At 40.2% G+C, this 26,510-nt stretch overlaps 1 long non-coding RNA gene and 1 other non-coding gene across 2 annotated transcripts; one reads left to right on the plus strand and one right to left on the minus strand.

Annotated features, from left to right (window-relative positions):
- Positions 1–2,993: 2,993 nt before the first annotated feature.
- Positions 2,994–26,271, plus strand: LOC135538713 (uncharacterized). The gene is made up of 4 exons (XR_010455472.1): positions 2,994–3,169; positions 6,541–6,614; positions 20,942–21,128; positions 25,379–26,271. It is a non-coding gene; the product is annotated as an uncharacterized LOC135538713 (long non-coding RNA).
- On the minus strand, positions 16,469–16,630 carry LOC135538720 (U1 spliceosomal RNA). Its single transcript, XR_010455474.1, has one exon. It is a non-coding gene; the product is annotated as a U1 spliceosomal RNA (small nuclear RNA).
- Positions 26,272–26,510: the final 239 nt, after the last annotated feature.

The raw sequence follows: 26,510 nt of genomic DNA on the forward strand, positions 1-26,510 counted from the left end.
GAAACATGTACAGTACCAGTCAAAAGTTTGGACACACCTATTCATTCAAGGGTTTTTCTTTATTTGGACTATTTTCTACTTTGTAGAATAATAGTTAAGACATCAACACTATGAAATAACACATATAGAATCATGTAGTAACCAAAAAAAGTGTAAACAAATCCAAAAATATTTTATATTTGAGATTCAAAGGCAGAAGTGACTCTGTGTCTTCCTTTCCTGTGGCGGTCCTTATGCGTGCCAGTTTCATCATAGCGCCTGATGGTTTTTGCGACCGCACTTGAAGAAACTTTCAAAGTTCATGAAATGTTCCGTATTGACTGACCTTCATGTCTTAAATTAATGATGGACTGTCATTTCTCTTTGCTTATTTGAGCTGTTCTTGCCATAATATGGACTTGGTCTTTTACCAAATCACAACACAATTGATTGGCTCAAACCCATTAAGAAGGAAAGAAATTCCACAAATTAACTTTCAACAAGGCACACCTGTTAATTGAAATGCATTCCAGGTGACTACCTCCTGAAGCTAGTTGAGAAAATGCCAAGAGTGTGCAAAGCTGTCATCAAGGCAAAGAGTCTCTATGAAGAATCTCAAATATAAAATATATTTTTATTTGTTTAACACTTTCTTGGTTACTACATAATTCCATATGTGTTATTTCATAGTTTTGATGTCTTTACTATTATTCTACAATGTAGAAAATACTAAAAATAAAGAAAAACTCTTCAATGAGTAGGTGTGTCCAAACTTTTGACTGGTACTGTACATGAAATGATCTATATAACAGAGCATTCTACTTGTGCATGTTGTGATATTATCAGAAACACTTCGGAGTATGAAATAACACACACATAAGACCTTTAAAATACAAAGGATATAGTATCCAGCCTATACTCTGTCTACTCTGATCCCCTGAAAATTACAATCAACTTGTAATGTAGGCCTACGTGTGACAGGATATAAACCTTAGTTTTGGTCCTTGTTTCCCAGGGAACCATGAGTAGTAGTGAACATGTAAAAATGTATAAAAGCACCCAAAAGATGGTAGCTAAATGAAGATGTCTTACTCAGGTCATTTACCATTGGGAGGAATTTGGAGGGGAGGGGGGCAGGGGGGGGTGTAAGTGCTGGTCTGCCTGACAGGGTGGCTCTCCCATAGGCACCAATGTAATAGCAGCTGGATCTGGTCTGCTTAATTCATTTTTATTGTTCAAGAAAAAATGAAGTGGGATGTCTAGCTTCCTCTCCTTCTCTGTCACCCCCTTCTGTCTCTGGCACCCCTTAAAGATATGGCACTGCAATAATGGCACTGCAATAATCTATTTTGTTTTCAGTTGGTTTCATGTGATTGGAGATTCAGATGGGGGGGTCCAAGCACAATGAATCTGACCTCCCTTGTCATTGTTTTTGGTCAATTGTGAACACGGTAACAGCTTCTAAAGTCTGTGAAAACACTATAGTATTGTAGGAAGCGAGTGAGCCATCCAGTGGAAGTAACAGAGATCTAAGAAGACATTTGTCTTTTGCTATGAACCTGTTTCAAACAAGCAAACCTAAGCATTTAAATAAATAAATAAATAAATAAATAAACATTGGCTGTTTACCTTACAGAAAAAACACACCAACTTCACATGTGATTACATGTGATCTTATGTGAAGAGAATGTGATAGCATGTGGCAACATGTAAAAGCAACACGTGATAGCATGAAAGTACACAGGTGAAAACATCATCTCATGTGAAATAAATGTGGTGACACAGGAATGCAAGATTTCTGTGATACCGTTCAATTACACATTTGAGCACATGTGAAAACATTATCTCAATCTGAAATAAATGTGACAGCATGGGGATGCAAAATGTCAACAGTTTTTCACACGTGAAAAAGGAATTCCACACGGGAGTTTGATTTTCACGTGTTGGTTTTTCAGCAAAAACATGTTATTCTCTTTATCTATCTATTTATGTATCTATCCTATGTATCTATCCAGTAATAACTTTATTTTAACAGCTTTATTATTTCATTAAGAAATTGATGTATGGTTGAAGTAAGGGATAAACACTTGGGATAAAATAAAGTAGTTTAATTTATTTAAAACTTCAACAATGCCTCCTTGTCGTTTGTACTCTATTATTACAGTTGGCACATACTGTGGTATTCTAGTAGGAGAGTGTATAAAAGTGTACTAGGCTAGTCTGAGTATAGTTATTTGAGATGAAATATGTGATCTATCTGTCCCACAATCAAAAGTAATAAGGTTGATAAACTACACTATCAAAGTAATAAGACCAATTATTTTACTAAATTTAAGTTTGACTATATTTAACTGCTTGGCTTAAATACAACATTTTAAACTTCTTCCAATACCCCAATGATATGTGTTACGAGTTAAAGCAAGTTCCACCAATTTTTCTTCGTGGTCAATTACCATATAGGGTCAAGATGTCCTGGGACGCACTCTATTGGGATTGTCAATAATTAAAATGTTACATTTCATGATAAACTGTAGCCTCTGTGAAAGGATGTTACAGAATTGATAACTGTCTGTCTGCTGGCATTTTGCTCAGTTATTGCATGTAAAATGTACATTACATACATTCAAATAATTACTTCAATTGTGCATTAATTCAGTTGAGGATTCATCCAGAATAGGTGCGCTACACTAGCATATCCACAATGCACTTTATTTCACAATAGATGGGCTAGTCAAGTGTTTTGAGAGTTCTCCCAATTCTATTTTCAAGTTCAAGCTTGACACAGTTTAACGTAGCCCAGCTGAATGATTCATTTCAACCCCAGCATGCGAGCACCAGGGTTATCATTACGGCCTTTGTCATTGGATGATAGGTTCAGATTCACAATGCCATTGGCTCTTTGGCTGTCAGTCTGAAGTGTTGCTCATTTTTTTGCGCGGGTCGTGCACGCGCAGCACAGACAAGCACGTAACTGTTTTGAGACTGTCTGGAGTCTGTCTGAAACTGAACAAATTGGAGATGGAGTTTTAAGTCTCCATCTAAATTGATAAGAAATAATGAATTGAATATGGGAATTTACAATCACTCAACAACGCTAGCGATTGAATTACCGCGCAATATCAATCAATATTTAGGCTGACGCTTTGAAAGTTTTTTCAATGTTTATCATCAGACAATTCATTATTTACAGGTAAGACAACCAACCGTCTGTAGAGCGTGATAGATTACTATTTTATACAAGCTTACTAAATAAATGCTATCGTTCATTGCTGTTAAAAGTCATATGTTATGATATAGAATGGGAAATGTGTTTTTATATAAAAAATAATCAACAGACATCACATGCTGTTAAATTGACTTCATTGCTGTATATAACGCATTCCTTTATGTGATGTGAATTATGCACTGCCAAACAGACAACAGCATTGTTGCTTTTGAGGAAATATGCATCCCTCATTCTTCGTCCTGTTGCCTACTTTGTGAAGATGCGCAGGTGACGCACCTTTGCTCACGTGAATACCTATTAACCATTTGAGCACCTCACAAGAGAGTGCCGCTTACTTGTTCAGCATTTTCAGAGCCAGAGGATGATGGCCCTTTTTTAAACGTTACACGAGTAACCATGTGTTATGCCGAGTTCATGTGGTAGTCGGAACTAGGAAAGTCGGAAATGTCCGACATGCTAACTGGTTAAACGTGGCACGTGTATGGCTACAACCATTTAGCAAGTCGAACATGTCAAAGTTCCGACAAGCACTTGAACGCTGGATACATGTTACTCCCAAATATTTCTAATTTGTTGATGGATTACGACATTTTTTTCAGCAACATTGTAGGCTACATGAGAAAATTGAACTGATGTAGTGTAGCCGCACTGCGCGTGTGGTAAATACCACGCCATTGTTGGCATGTGGAAAAAATAGTTTTCTAGTGTGCTCCTCACCCGCAGGTATCATCTTCTTCCGTCCTGACAAAAAGCCTATTTGCCCGAAGTTTAAGCCTAATGGAGCGTTTCAATGGAGCAGTTATTTGAAAGGTTGGTTCTGGTTGAAAAAGTAAATTACAAGTAAATGATAAGTAAATTACTGAGGTGTTGTAAAATTGGCGTCTACCTGTTAAGTTAAGGCAGGATAGCACATGAGATGGCTCATAACCCAAAAAGTACATTCTAAACTACCAATTGCCAAAAGAGCTCTTAGTAATGAAAATTGGATGCTGGAATTGTGTCAAAACACGAGTAACAGGTAGCATTTTTTTTTAAATTTATACAATCAATGTAATAGCCTATAGCCCACAAATTGTTACTTCTGGTAAGGCAAAATATCCCTGAAGATGAACCAAAAGGTGATTTGTGTCAGCCAGTATGTTTATTAGCCTATGTGTATTAGCTGTAGTCCTCTGTACCTGTCGAAGGTGGTTTCCTGTCATCTCTTGCCATTCACTGAATTTGGTATAGGACACTAGAATTACTGTTAAGTTTTTATTGAAGAAGCCATTTGAATTGACTGTGTTTAAAAAATGAATTTGTGTAGCCTGAAACATTTACATAGTTCATAGATTTTTCCATTGCATGCACAATCAGCTTCTACGAATTTGACATTTTATATAAGAAGGTGCTCTTCAGCGGGTATATCCTCATTTGTTTTTGTTGCCTCGGTCAGAGATTCTACTTTGTTTGTGAAATAGACACCTTTGCTTCGTCATTGTAGCTGTCTAAACAAACAGTAGTCACATGACTTGGAAGCTACCCTCCCACACGCCTCTGGTTTGACAGGACAAGATGGCGGCTGCTGAAATCTCAAAGCATTGTTATTTTCTATCGCCTATTGATTCTTTGGCTATTTGATGAATGTAATGAGACAAACCTTGGACAGAATACTAGAACACAGTGCGGTTATCTGTGATAGATCAGTGAAAGCATAGATTTATTTGTTACTGCTGAATGTAAAGTGAGCATTCATTGCACCAAAACCCCCTTTTTGTTTCTTTGATAATAATAATAAAAATCTGGGCACTGTTAGTCTCTTTTTCCCACATCAACCCTGTTGTTCATATGCACGCATGATATGGACTATCCCACTGTCTGGTTTTGTTTATATTTCAGCAAAAATATCCATAGTATTCAGTCTTACGCCCCTCGTCGTCACAGTAGAGGGGAGTGACAGAGTTCAGAAAATGAGCAGGGCAGCCTGGAACATTGAGATCTTACAGGTACAGCCATCAGCATTTTGCTCATGGCACATAGTGGCTCATGGCCTTATGGTTTGACATAATAACTTATGCAAGTGATGTCTTTGATGCTGATTCTGATTAAACAAATGTGGTTAATGGACACAAGATCTCTTAGCCTACATTTTAATAAAGTAAAAAGTGTACAAAACCACACATTATCAGAAGGAGTTGTAAAGACAAGTTAATGATGTACAGTAGACCTCGAAAGAGAGATCGTAATAGACGCAAGGACTCTTTGGGTGCTGTTAAACACCCATCAGGGTGCAGTCTGACTGTAAAAGTTATCGCCGGCTCTGTGATGTTTAATCTGTGAGTCTTATCAGTGACCGGCCTGGACAGATCACTTAATGATCACCTGTTGACGCTTGATTTGTGCATCTGCCGTCCAACCTCACCCTCACTGAGTCTTAAAGTAACTGTCTCGAGTTTTCCAGATTTCTATGAAATATGACCTATAATTACAATATGAGTGAAAAAGTTTTCCTTCCAAAAAATGGCTATTAAAAAGCAGCTTTTCTGTGTTTGAATGGCGTGGGCGTGCCCCAACGACAGAATAGTGTGGGCATATACTGTCATAAAATATATTAATGCGAGTAGACTGCTGATTGGCCATTTCATTTCACTATCCTCTGTGAGGAAATAACAAGCATTTTTAAAACTGTCTGTTTGAGATACAAGTTTGAGGTGGGGTTTTTGAAGTGTTTCTTTCCCCTCCAATGTATGCTTTGGCCGCATACAAGTATAAGATGAGTCAATAACGTTATTTGGGTATGAGTAAACAGAATATGAACTTTTAAAAATTAGATTTTCACAGGACAGTTACTTTAATGGTTTTTGAGTGGTTTAAGATTGTTTTCAAACCCTAGGTTGGGTTTGTCCCCAACCTGACCTGAAATGGTTGACATGTACAATATTCCAATTGCAATTAGAGAGGGAGAAAAACATTGCAAGCCATGCTCATGGTGATGGTCTGTCTGTAAGCATGTTCATGACGGTCCAATGGACCTGGTTTAAATTCAAAATCCACACAATTTGTGCACGATGACATTGTAACAAAATTGGCTTCCTTTGGGAAACCTGCTATGCTCATCAACATATATTTGAAATACATTTTTAATAAATGTTTTAAAGTACATTTTTCACTAACACTACTGAAAGCAGACAGGTACAATGGGTTGTTATGCAATTATAATGATTAGGAACATTTCAGTTACACTTAAAATGGACTCTGTCCTTAATTTCATGTCTTTAATCCTATGTCAAGCATGGGTTATGTTTTTGTTTTTCACATTAGCAGCATATTAAAATGTTTGTTGTCTTTGTTTACAGAAGGCCCTTATGACATCTTGAACCCTGTACATAAACCCCATGTCTTTGGTGAGGACACTGTTCCATGGCTGATGGTAAGAATATTGTTGACCTGTTCGCTAAAGCACATTTGGGCATGTTACAAGGACAAAATAGTAACGCTAGGAATGCTATAAGGTGTTGGGTAAAGAGAGCAAGTGTTATCGCCTTGGGGGAGCATGACTCTGCTGCACAGGCTAATATTAACAGAAAATTAGTAGCAGCTTTCGTCGTCAGATCTGTTGCTGAGAAATGGCACTTTGCATTCAGCTCTGCAGTCCATTCATTTTCAGCAACCACTTCTAATAAACTCAGATTGTTGATTTCTTCACAAGATAATTACAAAATGTGGATCTGAAATCGGATAACTTTTCACCAGAGGCTTTTAGCTGGGAAAAAATACTGACTTATATCTCAGAATCGTTTTACTACTCTGTTATCGGTTCCCTTTTGCTTTCCTCGCTCTAGTGGCCGCAGTCACGATTTACATTCTAGCATCATGGAAATGCCCAGAGAGAATGTGGTTAATCTTAAAGCCATTTTCTATTTTATTTTAACACTTTTTGGGGGATATCTGTGATCATACAATATATTACGGTAGGTTAAATTTGGTTGTTTAATCTTTTATCAGTGCACTGCACAACAGCGACACCAGCCAATGCTGCTTTCTAAACGGCTGGTTGTTTTTCCTATCCTGACTACGTAATGACGCTGCACTCTGGGAACAGGGCGTTTCCTTTGATATTGGTGTGGCATATTTTTTGAATCAAAGCCTTTGCTGTATTTGAAAGGGTCTCCTCGCAGTCTGCCAGAATATGGGCCCACTTGCCTCTTCCCCCATGGCTGCACAAGATCATGACTATTTGCACAGCTGTGCTCTTTGCTGGTCTTAGCTGTCGAAAATTCAAGGCCAGCATCCTCCATTTTACGGTGCAGCCAAAGGGGAAAGAGTTTGCGCTGTAATGTAGCTACTGGATCAGGCGAATTGAAAATGCAGGGCGTATGATTAGGAACCAGGACAATTTTTACAAAAAAAAAAAAAACGATATGCAACTGAACAATGTTAAATTGTCAGTGAGGGAACTAATATGAGAGGTCCCTGAACATGGATTTATGTTTTTTATCTTTTTTAATCTCCCCCCCCGCCCCCTTCGTACAAGGTCGTTCGATTTTAGATGATTGCATTGAGACGGGTAACCATTCACTTTTTTTAATTGGCTATCCCCAAAAGTTTCTTGTCAAAATCTGCATCAAATGTTATCATATGAATTTGTCTGTTTTGTGGTTGACTGTTCTCCACAGTTAAATTATATGATTTTACATTTGATCGCGATCCAACGTATCATATGATTCAAAATTAAGTGAAACATATTTAAAATATAAAATTAATTAAAAGATTTCTATATATATATTTTTTTTTTTTTCAGTTTTCAGGTTATTTATAACAGGTTATCCCGTTGTTTTGCAATGTCTTAAAATAAGCATCTAACCCCAATAAATACAGATAGTGAGGATACATGCAGACCTATATATTCCCTCATTTAAAAAAACATACCAAATCTTTAGTATCAAATATTATCAGATGCTGCTTCTATAATACATATATTAAGAAAAAATGTGTTTAGTAGATTTTCCAACCAAATTATTATTTATTGTGAACTTGACAAATTGCAATCAAATTAGATGTACACATATACATATACAGACCACAATATATAATATTAACTGATTAGATTATTGTAAAATACAATAGAATGATTCTTTGATACGTTACTTGGCATATAATTTAATCTTCTTTTTTTTGTTGCAATTTCCCATCGTATTTGACTGCTTTTCAAACAAAGGTTACCCATCAATTTTTGTACTTTAATATTGTATCTTTTAGCAGTGATTTGTTGTCACACAAGTGAAATATTTACTGCGACTCATCATTACTGCAAAACTCAAACGGATATTATGAGTGTACTTTTGCAATAAGGGTAACTTTAATGTTTCAATCAATCGTTGCACTATAACTGACTGGATGTTGCGTGAGGAGTGAATTAACAAATTAACTCAATCCCTGAAGTGGACATTTGCAATTAAACCTTTAAAGCTTTTCGACTTTGAGTTTGCAGTTTTATAGTTGCCCGCATTATTTTGAATTACTTGTAATTACCTTTCTATATATTATTTGGCAACATGCTTTTGAACAAGCAAATCATGATCAGGTCTTTTAAAAGTAAAAAACAAAAAGTGAGAGAAAATGGTATACCAAAGAGAATCCTTAAACTGTAAATCTCCTTACATTTAAATTTCTCTCTCTGTCCTTTGAATAGTCTGGTTGAAAGTATTTCATAATGTAAACTTAACATGTTCCCATATAGTAAAAACTGTAGCTACAAACTATTTTCTAATTGTGGGGTGTAGGTTTCTGGTACCTCTGACTTTCACGCTCTGAATGGTGGCCTTGGTTTTCCTGTAAAAATAAAGTTTTACGAAGGTCAACCTGTGTTTCTATACCACCTAACACAAGAATGGCTGCCAGTGACACGTTAAGCTGGCATGCTACTCCCTCGCCACGACAGTAGAAAGAGGACTGTTGGTTTGTGTGCGTGTCAGGATGTGGAGGGCGGTGGTGGTGGGGGTGGGCATTGAGGGTTGGTGGTGGTGTAGGAAAATCAAGCTTCGGCTTAATGTCAGGTTGTCTGCACTATAGTCCTTGATTTTTCACTGTTCGCTCAAACTTCTTGACCTTTGGGGTGAGACAAGGCAATGCCCAATACAGTTGTGTTTTGTGCACTGAGTTTTGTGCAGTGAGATTTCTGGGGCACATTTGGGTTTGGAAAACAAAGGCTGATATAACAGGCATTAGAGATAATTTGATATTGGGGGTTGTGGCTGAAGTATTTCCTCAACAACCAAAAATGTAAAGAGGTCCTAAAGTTTGAAACAAGGCACTACATGACTGAGCTTTAGTAACATGTTGTACTGTACAAACAGTACAACAATGCAAATTCTGCTGAAGAATTATATAACTTTATTTGGTGTTAAACTGTGTTATTAGTATGAATACTCAGAGGTTTGAAGTAAGTTACAACAGGGTTGCCTGTGTTAAAAAATATGTGTGTATTCATTTCTAGGCAGTTGCGATAGTTGAAAGTGTGTGTTTCGATATAAGGAAATGTATTTCGTAACATAATGTAACAATCTACCATTTAGCCTATGCTCTGCTCCCTTGTAGCTCACTTGGTAGAGCATGGCGCACACAACGCCAGGGTTGTCGGTTCAATTCCCACAGGGGACCGGTATGAAAATGTATGCACTGGATAAGAGCATCTGTTAAATGACTATACATGTTAAATGTAATCCAGTATGTATAAGTAAACTAACTTTGTTTTTACCGTTGTCTAAAGGGTTATCCATATATAGGGCTATGGGTATGAATTTAGAAAAGACACATGTCCCCTGACCTTATATTAGTATTTTCTGCGTTTTATGTCCAAATCATCACAAAGTCACTCAAATGGACTGCATAGCTTAATTAATAGAGTTACTTTAAAGCTCGAATCCTTAGTTGCTACATCCATTTCTGGACTTATACCCATTGATTCTTAAATAAAATAATTTGTAAATGCCTCATGAGCTTAGTTCAGATGTCGTACTCCATCAGAACCCCAAATATACTCCAATGTTTGTAAACAAAGTAAATGTAACCAAACTGTGTATAGCCTCAAAACATGGTTAAAACTATAATGGCCCTATCATGGATGGTCAAGCCGTGCATCCACAGCTCTGTCTATGAATTGGAGTGGTTACATTTTTTCCTGGCCCAACCAAAACATTATTTCAAATAAAGATTCTAGCTTTAATGCCCAAAATACTCACATCAGGGATATTGTCAAAATTGCTAAAGAGTAAGCATTGGTCAAGTAAACAAAACCAAAGCATGTATAGTGGTCTTGTCCATAGACTGCTTACATGGTAAGGAAACCAATGTATGTATTTTTGTAATTTGAGTGAACTATCCCACTTTTAAGGTCTTGATATTTAGGACACATTCTCACACAATGTTTCTTCTGATATTACAAGGCCGGAGCCTTCGCAAAAATGTAAAATCATTTAAGGAGACGTTGTAATAATAACAAATAATACTGTGTCATGTTTGTACAGTATAGTACACATTTCACGTTACTCGTGCGTTCAAGTCTGGTACGCGTCTACCAGGATCCTGGGCGAACTTCCCAGACATTAAAGCCTACCTGATGAGGATCTGCTTTCGCCTCACTAATAAATGAGAGAATTGATCAAGCCGTCTTGAAAGTTGTCTGCATGACCCCTCTATATGTCTGGGACAGGCAGATCTTTGGTTACTGGGAGGTCATCTGCAATAGGATGGACGTGTCGCTCAAAAGTCAAAGGACAAGGTTAAGACAATGATGACGCTGCTTTTATCCGAAATAGCAAGAATGCCTTGGAAGTCATCGAAGATCCTCTTTTGACTGGTCTCTATTTGAAGGGTCGGCTTTTTATTTGGGTGGGAGGGTCTCTTTAGACAGAAAAAGATGAGCGGGACAAATAATATCTGCCAATGGAAACATGGAGTGAACATCAGCTTAAAAGTGCAGTTGCGAACGCGCTATTTATTTTGAATGGTAAATAAGTGAATGGTTTGTTTCAGATGTTGACTGCGCTGCTCCGTGTGAATGCTAAGTGCTTTCCCATGTTCCACTGTTCTAGATGCAGCTGCTGGTTTTAGGATGTGCACACACAGCATGTCCTTCCCACTCAGCTGTGTAACACTGACAGCTCCAGCAATTTCCCCTGTTTTCATTTGACTGCAAATCCTTCAGCCACTGCCTTTTAAATGGGGTGTACTCATCTATAAAACTCTCCATAAGAGTAAAGAAAAAGCGGTATGGGGTGGGTGACTGTGACCCCTAGCCTTGTCCAGATTGAAATAGAGAGACCTTTTGGCTGGAAACTTTTGTCCTCTGGTGGCGTTTTATGTTAAACACGTTTTGTTTTCTTACCACGAAGTGCATCACTTTCGTCGTAAGATACAGTACAACGCACTTATGCCATGTCGCTGTGTTCTTGGGATAAATTGGCCAGTGGTACAGATGGGCATGGGTTGCTTTCATGCTATTCATGCTATTCCGTCATTATTGTTTTGTTTATACTACAAATGGGAAGGTTTTAATAAAACAGGGAGATGAGAGAGTTGTATTCCTATCTGGAGGTGTCGGTTTTGCAGATTAATAAAATGTACTGTTTCTCTCTCTCTCTCTATACAAATTTGGTTGTACTACTTGTACTTTTTGGCTGACCATGAGTCAGCTGAGTTTTTTTGGAGATTACAATTCAAAAAATCTCAAAGGAAATAAAATACAGTACATAGCCTATCACCCGCATAGTTAAGTTAGCGGTCATCCTGGAGTATTCCTTCCTATGCACTTCCTCGTATGCGTGGCACTTTTAGTCCTGCAGGTGTGTTCATATATTTTCTTAATTAGGGTCTCTCATTAGCTTCAGCTGGAATACCTGCTCTCTCTCCTAAAGCACTGTGACCTTTCGTGAATTGACAGCCAGGCAGAGCAGAGTTAGAACCAGTCTACCCCGCCGTTTCCTCATAACTAGACTACGACACACCATGACTAATTAGTCAATCTCACCTCGCTCAAAGGTGGAGGAAATTCTTTATTGTACAGAGAGGGTGGGGGTCGGAGGGTAAATGCCCACCTGCTGCAAACCGTGGAAACCCACATCAGTCAGGAGACCTTTAGGGTGGATTTCATATCTCACGGAGCGCGAGTTAGCATGCCTTTGGCTTGTTTTAAACACTTAACTCCACAGAAGTCAAAATGAGCACAGGAAATGCAGACTGCACCATGTCCTTTCTCCTGTCACACAATGGTGTGGAAAGGTCAGGCCTAATGAAGTCAGAGGTTTAACCCCTGGTATTCAGTGACTGTGCGCGGGCCCCCGCACCACCTCACCCCATCAGCCATGTGGGTTAATCCCCTTTTGATGCTAATTGATAGGCAATAACACAATCCTTATCCAGGAGCTGTGTTTTGTCTTCCACAGCCCAACTCTCAGAGTGTCGGTGACACGAAGGTGGTAAAGCGCTAAACCAAATGTGAAATTGATATTTTTCATGTTTGTGTGGCTTTTTTTTTTAATAGACACTTACAAAGTGCTCAGTGTTCAGTTTGTGTCATCTGAGGCTCTTAGCAGGGCTTACTGCCATGACCTCTAGGATCCCTCATTGAGCTCAATGGTAAAGTTTGTTTTGACTTGACCTCTTTCATCTTCAACACCATCTTATGGATGGTTGCACGGCTGTAAACTGTTGGCTAATTACTCACTTCAACAAAGTTGTAATGAGTTGGCTGGACTTGGAGGAATCACTTGAAAATGGAAGAAGCAGGAGTAAAATATTATCTCATTCTCTGTATTATTGGTCACCTGTGGGGCCGTTACGTAAGCCCTTATTTATCAAGCAAACAGAAGCTCAAATACGAGCACCAAGTGAACATAATTTTCATGAAAAATTCAAGGTTGATCAATATTAAAGGGGTCTTCTGAGCAGAATTATATTTTGTGTCAACTCTCAGTTGCTGTATGCAAATGTCTCGTGGTGAAAATGCAGTGTTTCATGGCATTTGTGACCGAGCAGTATATTTGGGTGACTAGGGCATAATTAAAGATGGGTTTATGATCATGTCAAGTCTTGTGCATATTACAAAAAAAGTCTGGTGAAGTCCAATTTATTAATTAGGAACCGCGTATCAGTAGAATGCTCAAGTTTATGAGTCAAATGTGGGGTTTGTCTTTTTTCCCTCTATTTGACCCATTTTCATAAAACATCACATTTGATCCTCTGGTTTGCCATCTAGTAGCTTTACTCTCCCCCCTTTTAAGCGTTTTGCATGTTTTTCCGTGGCGCTCATTGTTAAAGACTTTGCTTACTTTCATTAACTTCAGGACTGTGGGCAAATAGTGGTGCCAAGGAAACCACAGGCTATGTCTTTTGGATAGCCGTTATGCATCGGTAGCTCGCATCGCACCAGGCTGCAATGGCGTTAAGCATTTTATTTCTACTGGAAAGCTTTTGTCTCTGTTTTTGTTGGTTACTTTTAGCAGGAATTGTGCATAGCGAGAAGAAAAACAGTTTTCAGAAGCGTTTCGTCAATAAAGCCCCAGGTTTTTTTTAGAATGTTGCTGGAGTAAACAAAAGTGGAGTAGGTTAGACTGCCATTTCCACCAGTCTCTTCAACTAGCACAATTAAGCAGGCTGTTCCAGCAGTGTGCTCAGCAGTGTACAACGACACACTTTGGCTGGGAAATGCCAGGTGTCGTGTCTGTTCTTGTTCATTTCACACAGTGACTCGAGTCCCTCCCTGGAACGCCATTCGCTGGTCTCTGTAGGATTGGAAGTTGTTTTCAATTCGTTTGTTACCAGAAGTAATGGGGAACCATAAGACCCGATAACGTCATTTGTTGCACGGAAAAGACTCGTATGGAACAAACGGTAATTACAACGGGGACTGTGCTCATATACTCCACTTGACTGCAGACACCTACCCTCTTCGTCCCACGCTCACCCATGTCATCCCAAAACTGTCAAAGTGAACTGAGTCAGTCTCAGACATCCATCTGTAGACCTCACCCTTAACCCCCAGACAGACACAAACACACACACACACACACACACACACACACACACACACACACACACACACACACACACACACACACACACACACACACACACACAATCAAGATGAAATCACAACAGCAATATCACAATGCCCTTTAGCCTTAAAGTGTCATTTGCGGAGGAACAAGTCATTAAAAGTGATTACAGTCCAGAATGAACTGACGATCAAAGTCTTATTGTTCAGAAAACGTTCACCCTTAAGAATGTTTCACTGGTGCCTGGAGGATTATTGAACAATGTAAAGAAATCTTCGGAATATTGCTACAGTATGACATTTACATTTTGGTCATTCAGCAGACGCTCTTATCCAGAGTGTAGGGGAGAACGATTGGTCGTCACACTTTCTGCTCGCATCTGTACTTTTTATTGACAACACCAGTATATCACCGTTTTCAATATTAGGAGAAAGGCCAATGTCTTGGTTTGAAATGGGACCCGATTTTATTCACATATCTTATTCCAACATGGAGTTATAAGCCATCAAACACACACCTGCCCCATCGTGGGGTTGGTTGTCACACAGTATGGAGTTGGTTGTCGCTATGATTGCGAGTAGCTTATTTATTTTGTAACAGGAAGTGAAGCGATATAGTAAACAAAGTCTTAGAAATAGCCAACTTTCTTTGATCAAACGATATTCCTCACAAAATGCAGCATTTTATGTCTTTAGAATAACATCTGACATTTTGAGTAACTTTTTGTGTGCATGTCTGTCGGTGTGTGACAAAATAAATGTTTTTGAGAGAGAGAAAGGCAACAAAGGGATCTCTTTTACATTACAATCAACCAAACAAGTTCTACAGGCCCCAGTTTTATCCCACCTGGACTACTACCCAGTTATATGGTCAAGTGCCACGAAGGACACACCGATAGGCAATTACAGTTGGCCCAGAGGAGACCAGCACGGCTGGCTCTTAACTGTGCATGAAGGGCTGATATCATTACCTTGCATTTCAATCTCTCCTGGCTCAAAGTAGAGGAGAGATTGACTGCACCACTACTTGTCTTTGTGAGAGGTATTGATGTGTTGAAAGCACCGATCTGTCTGTTCCAACAGCTAACATACGGCTCAAACACCCATACCCCAGAAGACAAGCCACCAGGGGTCTCTTCACAGCACCCCAGGTCCAGAACAGAGGCTAAGAAACACACAGTACTATAGAGCCGTGACTACATGGAACTCTCTTCCACATCAGATATCTCAAGCGAGCAGTGAAATCAGATTAAAGAAACGGATAAAACAGCACCTCACGGCACAACGCGGACTGTGAAGAGAGACACATATACGCAAACACAATCTAACACACACACTCTACATACACACATTGTAATAGGGTAAATTTTGAATAATATATTGTATAATTGTTTTATTTATGATGTAGGCTGTTGTTGTGTTGTGATGTAATTGTTTATTTCTGTTTGGACCCCCAGGAATCAAATAAAATCAAATGTATTTATATAGCCCTTCGTACATCAGCTGATATCTCAAAGTGCTGTACGGAAACCCAGCCTAAAACCCCAAACAGCAAGCAATGCAGGTGTAGAAGCACGGTGGCTAGGAAAAACTCCCTAGAAAGGTCAAAACCTAGGAAGAAACCTATAGAGGAACCAGGCTATGTGGGGTGGCCAGTCCTCTTCTTGCTGTGCCGGGTGGAGATTATAACAGAACATGGCCAAGATGTTCAAATGTTCATAAATGACCAGCATGGTCAAATAATAATAATCACAGGCAGAACAGTTGAAACTGGAGCAGCAGCACGGCCAGGTGGACTGGGGACAGCAAGGAGTCATCATGTCAGGTAGTCCTGAGGCATGGTCCTAGGGCTCAGGTCCTCCGAGAGAGAGAAAGAAAGAGAGAATTAGAGAGAGCATATTTAAATTCACACAGGACACCGGATAGGACAGGAGAAGTTCTCCGGATATAACAAACTGACCCTAGCCCCCAACACACAAACTACTGCAGCATAAATACTGGAGGCTGAGACAGGAGGGGTCAGGAGACAACCAGGCTATGTGGGGTGGCCAGTCCTCTTTTGGCCGTGCCGGGTAGCTTGGCAGCAGCTCAAATCCAAATCAAATCAAAGTGTATTGTTCGAGGACACACATTTTCAGATGTTATCACAGGTGCCGCGAAATGGTTGTGTTTCTGGCTCCAACAGTGCAGTAATACCTAGAAATACTTGAAGTAATACCTAGCAATACAATCATGGGAGAGCGTGGATGCAGTCCCCCACTACCACAAATTACTGTCTAGATTCCCACATTTGGGGAATTCGCAGGGGTCAGCATGGCCGGAGTACAATGGTTGAGACTCGCCCTAGGTGAACCTCATTCGTGATCAAGGTGTCTGCCAGGTACAGTAAGTATTTAATGGGGATCCTAATGAATACTAAATAAAATGGCACAAGCGCAAAAGAGCTTGAGGTGTATTGTGTACTGGCAGGGGCAATGTTGATAATGACAATCAACCCTACATTCCATGTGCTCATTAAGATGCTAGTTACCACATGGTAACTAGCATCTTAATGAGGGCGACGAGCCGAGGGTGACGATCCGAACTCCGAAATAGTTTCGAAATATAGCTCTCCATTTTCTCCTTTCAACAACATCATTGTTCATGGATACTCCCATAATTCAAATATTTGCAAAGAAAACACCAATAAGTCATTTTTTTAAACTTTCACCTATGAAAAATATACATTCCCCTCACCTCTATGTTTTGTCATGACATGAATTCAATGACATGAATTGACCAGGTGGATGAGTTCTTACACAGTGCCATTTAGATTGGGAGTAATTAGCACTGTGTCAACCAACCCGTGAGACCTCCAACCCTGGTCTCTCCGAATCTTATTATGATGGCTGATAATGAGAGTTACGTAATTGCAATGTCCTCTAAAATGTTACACAAAGACTTGATTTTGTTTTATGTCTAGTCGTAGACGACGTTTGCTGAGTTCTCTGGAGATAATTGCAATCTGCAAGGATTTTCAGCTTCTGAATCGACACATTGAGACCAGTTTCTGTCCAGTGTCTTTTCGAAGATGGCCGTCTATACCTCCAATGGGGATACAATGGATAAAGTGTTAAGGGGCCTCCTCTCTTTGAGGACAGCTGGCCGGTTGGATCCTCTTGTTCTCACACTGTACCATGTCCAGAGAGACACCATTCAAATCCCTAATATTGGCCAAGAAGAGACATCGGCCTGTCATTGTTGAGAAAGGACAAGCTTTGGTAACTATCACCTTCAGATCAACCAGGTATAATTTTGCCATCAAAATAATTAACACATTCCATTCTACACTACAGCAATGTATTTGTCAATTCAAAGACATTCTCAAATGTTTGATTTAATTAGGAATTCAAATGTGTGGTTATTAACAGATGGCTTGAGAGTGGTGCTCGACAGTCGAATTTAGATTTTGGTTGTTTTCTGCTGTTCTGCAGCAAAAATCCATATTTACATAAATCCTCCAAAATGGTTAGAGCCCTTCTGACAGAGCTGTACACACTGGCTTTATTTGCAAATGCAGATTGGGTTCCAATCTCTGGGCTGAATGTGTGAGGCTTTACTGTATGTTTGCTTATCTGTCCAGCCATCCCATCTATTCAAATAGCATCCCTTTTAATTAAAGGGAGGCGTGGCTCACTGGGCTTATTCTCTTCCTGGGACCCTTTCTTTTATTTTGGAGACCAGATGGCGGAGGGGCACAGAAGCTCCCCTTTTGTGCAGACGGCCCCTGTGAAAAGAGCTTCTCCTCCCTAATGTAATCAGTAGCACCGGAAGGGTCCATTCTGGGCTGTGAAAGGAGACAATTTGGTCTGGACACGTCCAGATTAGAGAAACACAGAGTTCATCTCCCGGCCCTGCCCCCTTTGACCAGGGCCCTGGCACGGAGTAGCGTCAGCTTTGATCAGTGGAGGGAGGATGGCGACGATCCGACCTGCCTTCTTTACCCTGTACTTGGCTGCTGCTGACACCTCCTTCCGGAAAGAGCCAGGGGGGGTTGGCCTGGGGTGGTGGCCACCATGCCCTGTCTAGACAGTGTCGCAGGTTGCTGTGGTGTTGCCAAGGGGAAATGATGAACTCTGACCTTAAATGCAGTTGGCTAAGAGTCACTTTGGTCATCCAAAAGGATGTTTTTTATTTGGAGGGGTTGAGGGGTTGGGAAAAAGAGCGGGGGCGTGGATGTGACCCACATAATATACAATCTTCTGGAAAGGATCACTAGCATGAATGCAAAAGTTTTTCTGAAGTTTCATTTGATTTGTGTTTATTTAGTTTTCCGTGAACATGTGGAGCTAACTGTTCTGAGAGGCAAACAAGCATTTAGATTTAATAGGTTTGTTAGCCGATTTATACCTGGGACCAAGACATGCAGATGATCTACATGGGAGCTTTTTTTCAGGATGTTCAGTATTTTACAGTTGGACTTCCTCTGACATCTAATTTCAAAAAGTTTTCAGTAAGTTATCTTTTTTTAATATATATATATGTGTATGTGTGTATACATAAATAAATGTATTACTTTGGTTATGTGTAAAGTAACCCAACGCATTTGTATTCTATTATTACATTTCAGTAATTTGTGATTTTTTTCCCCCTTAACTTTATGTACAAATACAGTGCAATAAGAAGGTAAATGTTTTTTTTTAAATGTTTTGGGAAGAAAAAAAAATCTTATTAGACTCAAAGGCATTGCATTGATTTCTTACAAGTTGACTCAAAAACAGTACTACTGTTTTTGTGTTGAGGGACACGAATTGCTGTATCATTTCATGAGATATCCATTTGGTCCGTTGCCAGTTTTGACTCAGCTTAGCCACCCACTTGACTATATGAGAACAGAATTGATCAAATATTGTCAAATAATTCAGTTTTTACATTATGGTTTCTCGATTTAATATGTAATGTCACTGTTAATAAATGGTAACAAAACGTGTCTACGTAGTTTGCTGACTTTTGCTGCGCATTGTGTCAAATAAAATCTTCTGCAACACATGCATATTCACAATGCACATATTTTAAGGAGAACCCACTCATGTAGCGTTATTACCACGTAGTACCACTATTTTCTCATAGTCTGTGATGACTGGCGCCTATTCACCGGCAATACAGCCAGCTGCAGGAAGCAGTGGTTGTTCCTGTGGAACAGTGGGTGTAGTGATTCTTCCATCATGGCCGCCATTGCCACCCAGCCCTCTCGCCTGCCACTCAGGACTAGCAGTAAAATGGAGTGAGCGAGACTAGAGAGTGATGCGCCCACCACTGCTATGTGGCTGCTGTGGCACACTCCACTGAACCATAACCCTTCCCGTTCACCATACCCGAGCTTAGGGGCGCTCTATACGTCTTAAGGTGCTTTTAAACTGTTAAAGCACAGTAGTATACGAAGGCGAGAGTTATTGTGTGAGTGAGTGCTTAGGGAATGAATCGTTTGCATAGGACAGCTCAGGTAGAAGATACTACTGATACAGATGATGGGTAGCCTAGCCCGCCACCATTTTCTCAATGACTGTAACCACAAGAAATGGTTGACAGTGCAGGCCGTTCAGAGGCTCAATGATAGATTTTGATGTCGCCTCGCCATGAAAATGTGTGGCAGACCGCACAGAAGTACATTGATCTGGATTAGCGAGTAATGTTATTTGTGAAAAATGACTTTTAGGCGGCTGTTTTTTGCGTTTGTCTAGGAAGCAACGAGGGATAGTCATCCCTGTGACGACACTGGTTGAAATGACGTCTTTTTAACCCGTTTTACAGCCAAAATGACGTCTTTTTAACCAGTTGTGTCGTTAAAAGGATGTCTATTTAGACGTTTTGCTCACTCGGATACAGTAACCAGTACATCATGCGGTGAGGCTTATCTTCTTGCATTGGATATGTTTTTGTTATCAGCACTAGAGATGGAGGCAAGGAGGTTTTATGCACAATTTCACCAGCTCCTCTGTTTAGCATTGAAATGTCTTCCTGATGATGTATGTGTTATCTACCAAATCGATGTGTGCAAACAGAGATTTGGTTATATGATCATATCTTTTCCCGCTTATATAACACGGCCGCGCCATTTTTCTGCGGTATCATGTCTCCGATGATCCTTCGCGTCACCGTAGAACACTGTGTCATTTGAATTCCAGAATTGTGCTGTATCTCAGAAGTAGAATGGATTTTTGCGGTGTAGGGAGGGCATTGAGTGGTCTGAAACATGGTAAACCTTCAAATGAGTGAATATATTTGACCTTCGGTTCATTGTGGTGATTATACGGCATTGATGCCTAATGACTGTTTTACGGAATAAGATAACAAACACCATTTGCGATACTCTTATCTGTTTGCTTCTAAGTCACTATATGCATTACATGTATGTTATTTTGTTGCTCATGTGCACCAGCAACTTTAGATGTAGCCTAATTATGGGATTGTTCTTTACAATATATTGACAAACCTGAATTTTGTCTGGGAAATTAATTGTGTGATGGAGTATACAGCGCATTGCCATCCAATCTACACGCAATAGATAGGACAAAATAGGTTGGATCATGCAATGGTGTTAAAATTAGGCTGGATCATATAAATCAAAGTTCTATTTGTAGGCACCCCTGGTAAATATGACATTCTCATTGGTTCACAATTGGTTCACAATGTATTTGTTTCCTTGTTTTTTTCCCCCCTCACAGCGTGTGAGGCGGATGGCTGTGCTCTGCACCAGGAAGAAGATGTCATGCTGAGGATGGGTTTCTGCACTGATGTTGTTGGTGTGATGTACTGTAGCGGTGGCTCTCTCACTGTGTCTCTGTTGGCCATGATGCGTAACCATAGAGAGTGAGTGACAGCCTGGTCCCCACACAGCATAGGGGGCCTGAGGTGAGTAGGATGTGCCCTTGGCCCTGCCTGTCTGGCTACCTTTGTTTCTCGCAGCAACACAGACACATACAGAGCCTTCAGAAATTCAAAATGGCTTCAATAAATAAAACATTCTCACCCATCTGCACACAATACCCCGTAATGCCAATTGTTTGCAAATGTATTGACATTGAAATACAGAAATAGCTCATTTCTCTGAGTCAATACTTTGTAGAAGGACCTTTGGCAGCGATTACAGCTTTGTGTCGTCTTGGGTATGCACAACTGGGTTTGGGGATTTTCTCTCATTCTTCCATGCAGATTTTCTCAAGCTCTGTTAAGTTAGATGGGGAGCGGCGGTGAACAGCAATCTTCAAGCCTTTCCACAGAATTTCAATGAGATTCAAGTCTAAGCTTTGGCTGGGCCACTCAAGGACTTTCACATTCTTGTTCCAAAGCCATTCCAACATTGCTTTGGCTGTATGCTTGGGGTCATTGTCCTGATCTAAGGTCGTTTGCACTCTGAAGCAGGTTCTCATCAAGGATTTGCCTGTATTTGGCTCCATTCATTGTGCCCTCTATCGTTACCAGTCTCCCACACCCTGCCACTGAAAAGCATCCCAATAGCATGATGCTGCCACCACCATGCTTCAAGGTAGGGATGGTGTTAGATGGGTGATGAGCTGTGTTTTTGCTTTTCTCCAGACGTAGTGCTTTGCATGCATTTTTGTCTCATGAGAACACAAAATATTTTTGCCTTATGCATTCAGAGTCTCACGTGCCTATTTGCAAATTCCAGGCGTGCTGTCATGTGCCTTTTTCTCAGGGGTGGCTTCCGTCTGGCCACTCTCCCATAAAACCCAGATTGGTGAAGTATTGTAGAGATTGTTGTCCTTCTGGCAGGTTCTCCCATCTCAGCCAAGGAACTCTGTAGTTCTGTCAGAGATTTCATTGGGTTCTTGGTCACCTCTCTGACCAAGGTCCTACTTCCTCAATTTAGTCGGACGGACAGCTCTAGGCAGAGTCTGGGTAGTTCTATATTCTTTTTCCATTTCCCAATGACTGAGGCGACTGTGCTCTTGGAAACTTTCAACACTCTAGAAGTTGTTGTATACCCTCCCCAGATGTATGCCTCATCACAATTCTATATCGGAGATCTACTTACTTATAATTACTGACTTTATTGTTTTGTTGCAGTATCATGTACACGTTTAAAGTGGCATTTAAAAAGAACTCCACACCAAACATTGCACACACTGAGGGACGCAAAAGAGAATACATCTGTTTTGGGGATATAAATAAAGAAGAAAAATTACAATGTTCGGTGTTAAAATGAAGGATTTGAATATGGTACGGAATATTGACTATGAGAAACCTACCTTCTCTCGCTGTGTATCCCACGGTTTGGCACCATGAGAGATTGATCATGACAGTTCAGTTTGGAACAAATTATGTGCTGACTCCATTTCCTATGTTCATGATCTGCGGCATGTTTGTCAGGGCTCCCAAAATGGTGGGTCAAACCCAGCCGCATACTGTGGACAATTTCTACTCGGGAACGTTGTTTGTTGGGTCTTAAAAAAAAGATTGAATGTCTAAAAACCACAGCAACAAAGATTGGGAACCACTGTTCTAGTTTTGCAGAGTTCAGCATTTAGTTCATCAGGGGGTCTCAGATTGCTTCTGTGATGAAAACTACATCATGGCTGCGTTTACACAGGCAGCCCAATTCTGATCTTTTTCCCACTATTTGGTCTTTTGACCAATCACATCAGATCTTTTTCAGAGCTGATCTTATTTGTCAAAAGACCAATTAATAAAAATAAAAGATCTGAATTGGACTGCCTGTCCAAACGAAGCCCATGACACGCGGGGTGTCAAGAGTCTGTGCTAAAAAAAGTTTCTTGGTCAACTCCAAATTATAGACTAAGTGTAGAACTGACTGAGGTGTAATGAAAAATCATACAGTGCAATGAACATCCTTTCATACTCGTCTGTCTATACTCCTCCTTTCATAATCTGTAAGTGAAATGTGAATAGGAACCAGAAACCATGGCATGAAATAAATCAAAAACCACCTACACTGCTATTGTATTTCACTGCAGCATTTATAAACATTGAACAGAAATATTTTATCTGGGTTGTTATGTCAAATGTGGACTCAGAATGTACTTTCAGCATTGGAGGAAAAAGTTGTTTGGGCATGAAAATTAAAGAATTGTGGGGAATTGGAGCGAATGCTTTATTGACGTTCATTTTTTACTATTTTCTCTGAGCCCGACTGCCAGTCCCTCAACAATATCGTAGCATGTTTTTACTTTTGCAAGTGAATCGAATCGTTCAGCAATTGAAATGAATTATGTCTGGTGTGCATCAATCAATCAATAAGCAACCTTATTTCATTGGTTAGTTTAGTCCAGGAAGTGGTTTTAACAAGTTTCTAGATTCTTAAATTCTATTGGATATCTTTCTTCTCTTTTTTTATTTAAAAAAAACTTTTTTGATGAAAATGCTTCCTAAGTGAGAGAATGGGTAGGGTGGCCTACACCAGGAAGGGTCATTCGATATCCTACATGAGAAAACAGCCAAATGGAAAGTTCCCTAAAAACTTCTAGCATTCCGATGAAAACAATCCTGTGTCTCTTTTGCCAAGGGGTCACTCAAACACTGTGTGTGAAATGAGAGTTGCCTTCTGTGCGACTTCTTAGAAGGCGTCCGCTTCTCATTGTCTGCCCAGTCAACTTCTACAGGCCCCAGTGCCCTGAGTCCCATACATAAGAGATCAAGGGTTACCAAGGTGCTATTGAGAGAGAGAAGGGCTCAATGTGAAAGGGTACAAACTGGACCACAAAATACTAATTTCCTTTGCATGTTAGGTGCGCCCTGTTGGGGATTCAGACAGGGTCAATGACACAACTGCTGGAGTTGCTGTTTGTAAACGGTCCTCAGCTCTGTGCAGTGTGTGTATGTGTAGCTTGATAATGCATTGAGGTGGTTACCCAAGGAAAGTTGGACCTGACTATGGTCAAGCAGTGCCAGACAAAAGTACCTCATTTGGAAAGGTACAAGGGGCATCTGTCCACTCGGGTTCTCTCCACAATGTCCAGTCACTGAGCTCTGGCATTAACTTGTATTCTAACCAGATTAAAATATATTTGTCCTGGGGATTAGCATAGTTAGGTGCCCTTTTGCCTTTTTTTTTTTTGCTGTGGTGCAGTGACACTGGGCTTTGATCTGTGTTGCATGGCAAGGGTCCTGGCTTGGGCCTGGCCATTCGAGTGCCAAGTGTGAAATTGGCCCGATGTCATCCCCATTCTCCACCTTTTACATCTTTCACCACTTTAATTATGTTTCCGCTACAAAGCCTGGGCACCTCGAAGCAGATTCCACTCGAGCTATAGGAAGCATTTAGAAACTATAGTAAAAGGACACAGTAGGGGAGGGTGAGGGCATAGCAGGATGGGATCCTAGGTAGGCAAGGGACAGTAATACTTTTCTGTTATTTTCTGTTATCTCCCGCTTCCTCTTTCTTGGCCTCTCTCTCTCTGTCACCTAACTACCTGTTGGTGGAGAACTTTTACTCTCCTTTAAAATTGTTGTTTTTGAAGTACGCATTTTAATGCACACATGCATGTTCATACAGTTGTTTCTTAAGGTAATGTGCTCCCTCAGTTAGCTAACCATTCATCTCAATGGGAACCAATGTTTTATTTGGATAGGTAGCTCTCAAACACAGTAAAGTTATGGTTTCTAAAACATTTTCTATGCTTACATTTAACCTTCACACGACAAGCAATGGTTTTGGGGCTTAGCAGATATTTTGTTTTTTGAAGTGTGATGGGTTTTGATGTTGGGTTTGAAACTTTGGAAATTGACGGAGGTTCCCATCGAAAAGCTGCAGAAGTGTGTGGGTGTGTGTGGACGAGAGGGAGGGAGGGAAATAACGGAGGGAAGGAGGAGAAGAATGGAGGGAGGGAGGGAGGGAGGGAGGGAGGGAGGGAGGGAGGGAGGGAGGGAGGGAGGGAGGGAGGGAGGGAGGGAGGGAGGGAGGGAGGGAGGGAGGGAGGGAGGGAGGGAGGGAGGGAATGGGGGAGTGAGTTTGAGTTTGTGGGTGAGAAAGTACTGTCTATTGAGAATGGGTTACTGTGGGGTGGGAATGAGCCACCTGCAGCCATGACAGAGGATTTGACCTTCATTGGTCTCTCTTTCCTTCTCCTCCTTTTTCTGTCTCACTCTTCTTCATTCTCCTTTCCTTTCCCGCCTGGCCACAGAACCACAGACTCCTTTCAGAAGCAGTGAGGACTGACCAGTCTGCAAGCGAGACACTGGCCTTTCTTCCATCATGCCAGTCACTGACTGCTCTAGGCGTTTTGTTCAAAAACTAGTGCCACAAGTATGGAAATGCAGATAAATCATTGTAACAAATGAAAGAGGGGAAAAAAGGTTTAAATGCCTGGAAATGGTCACCGTCCACCACTTGTACCACTGCCTGGTGCATTTTTTTTGAAAGTTTTGCCAACATTTTCAGTTGTTGACGGATCTGTAGAGCGGAGGTATCTATCTACACACGCAGATTATGAGAGCCCTCAATGTAAATAACATATTATTGTTTCTTTGAATTTAAGATGACGTTAACAATGACCTATCACAGTTTGCTGATTATATGCCCGAATGTAATCCTTCAGATAAACATTCTACATAGTTTGTTAGATATGGAAACATACAACTGCCATGTATCGTTTACGGGGAAAAAATCAAAACAGTATAAAGCAAGCCTGTTTAGTATTACGTGTTGCAGGCTGGCTATATGTTATTTGGGTAAGTCATAGAAGCTCTGTAAGTATGTACAACATGTTTTTTTAATATATTTAAAAAAATATATCCACAGTATATCTATTGTCTTAATCAAGTATCCCACAACAGTCCAAATGGATGAGTAGTCCAATGGTGGTTTTGGTTATTGTGATGATTGAACAAGTTGAACCAGTCGTAGGCTGGGAGTAGTATGAGGAAGAATATGGAAACATAGAAACATTTATCTCAAATTATATCCAATACATTTGAGACATCTTTATTTTGTAAAAAATGTTTTGTCAAAGTGATGAGAAAAATATTATTTGCCATTTTGTGTAATGTTGTGATTGTCCTTCTCATAATAAAAATGAAGACATACTCAAGTGTGATGTCTGTGTTTTTAAAGTTGTATGTTTGTCACCTTTTTATGGACTAACCTGACCTGTGTGATGACAACACAAACCTGGGAACGTAAAGCTATTGGATGGAAATTCACATTTTTCATGAGCACACATCACAGTTATAAGGCCTACTTGGAACTTAAGCCAACCTTATACCAGCTTTGTTGTTGATAATGCTATTTTATTGTTGGCCATTGTAAATGAATTT

This window comes from Oncorhynchus masou, unplaced genomic scaffold, assembly GCF_036934945.1.
Source record: "Oncorhynchus masou masou isolate Uvic2021 unplaced genomic scaffold, UVic_Omas_1.1 unplaced_scaffold_38___fragment_6___debris, whole genome shotgun sequence".
In the NCBI taxonomy this organism is placed as follows: Eukaryota; Metazoa; Chordata; class Actinopteri; order Salmoniformes; family Salmonidae; genus Oncorhynchus; species Oncorhynchus masou.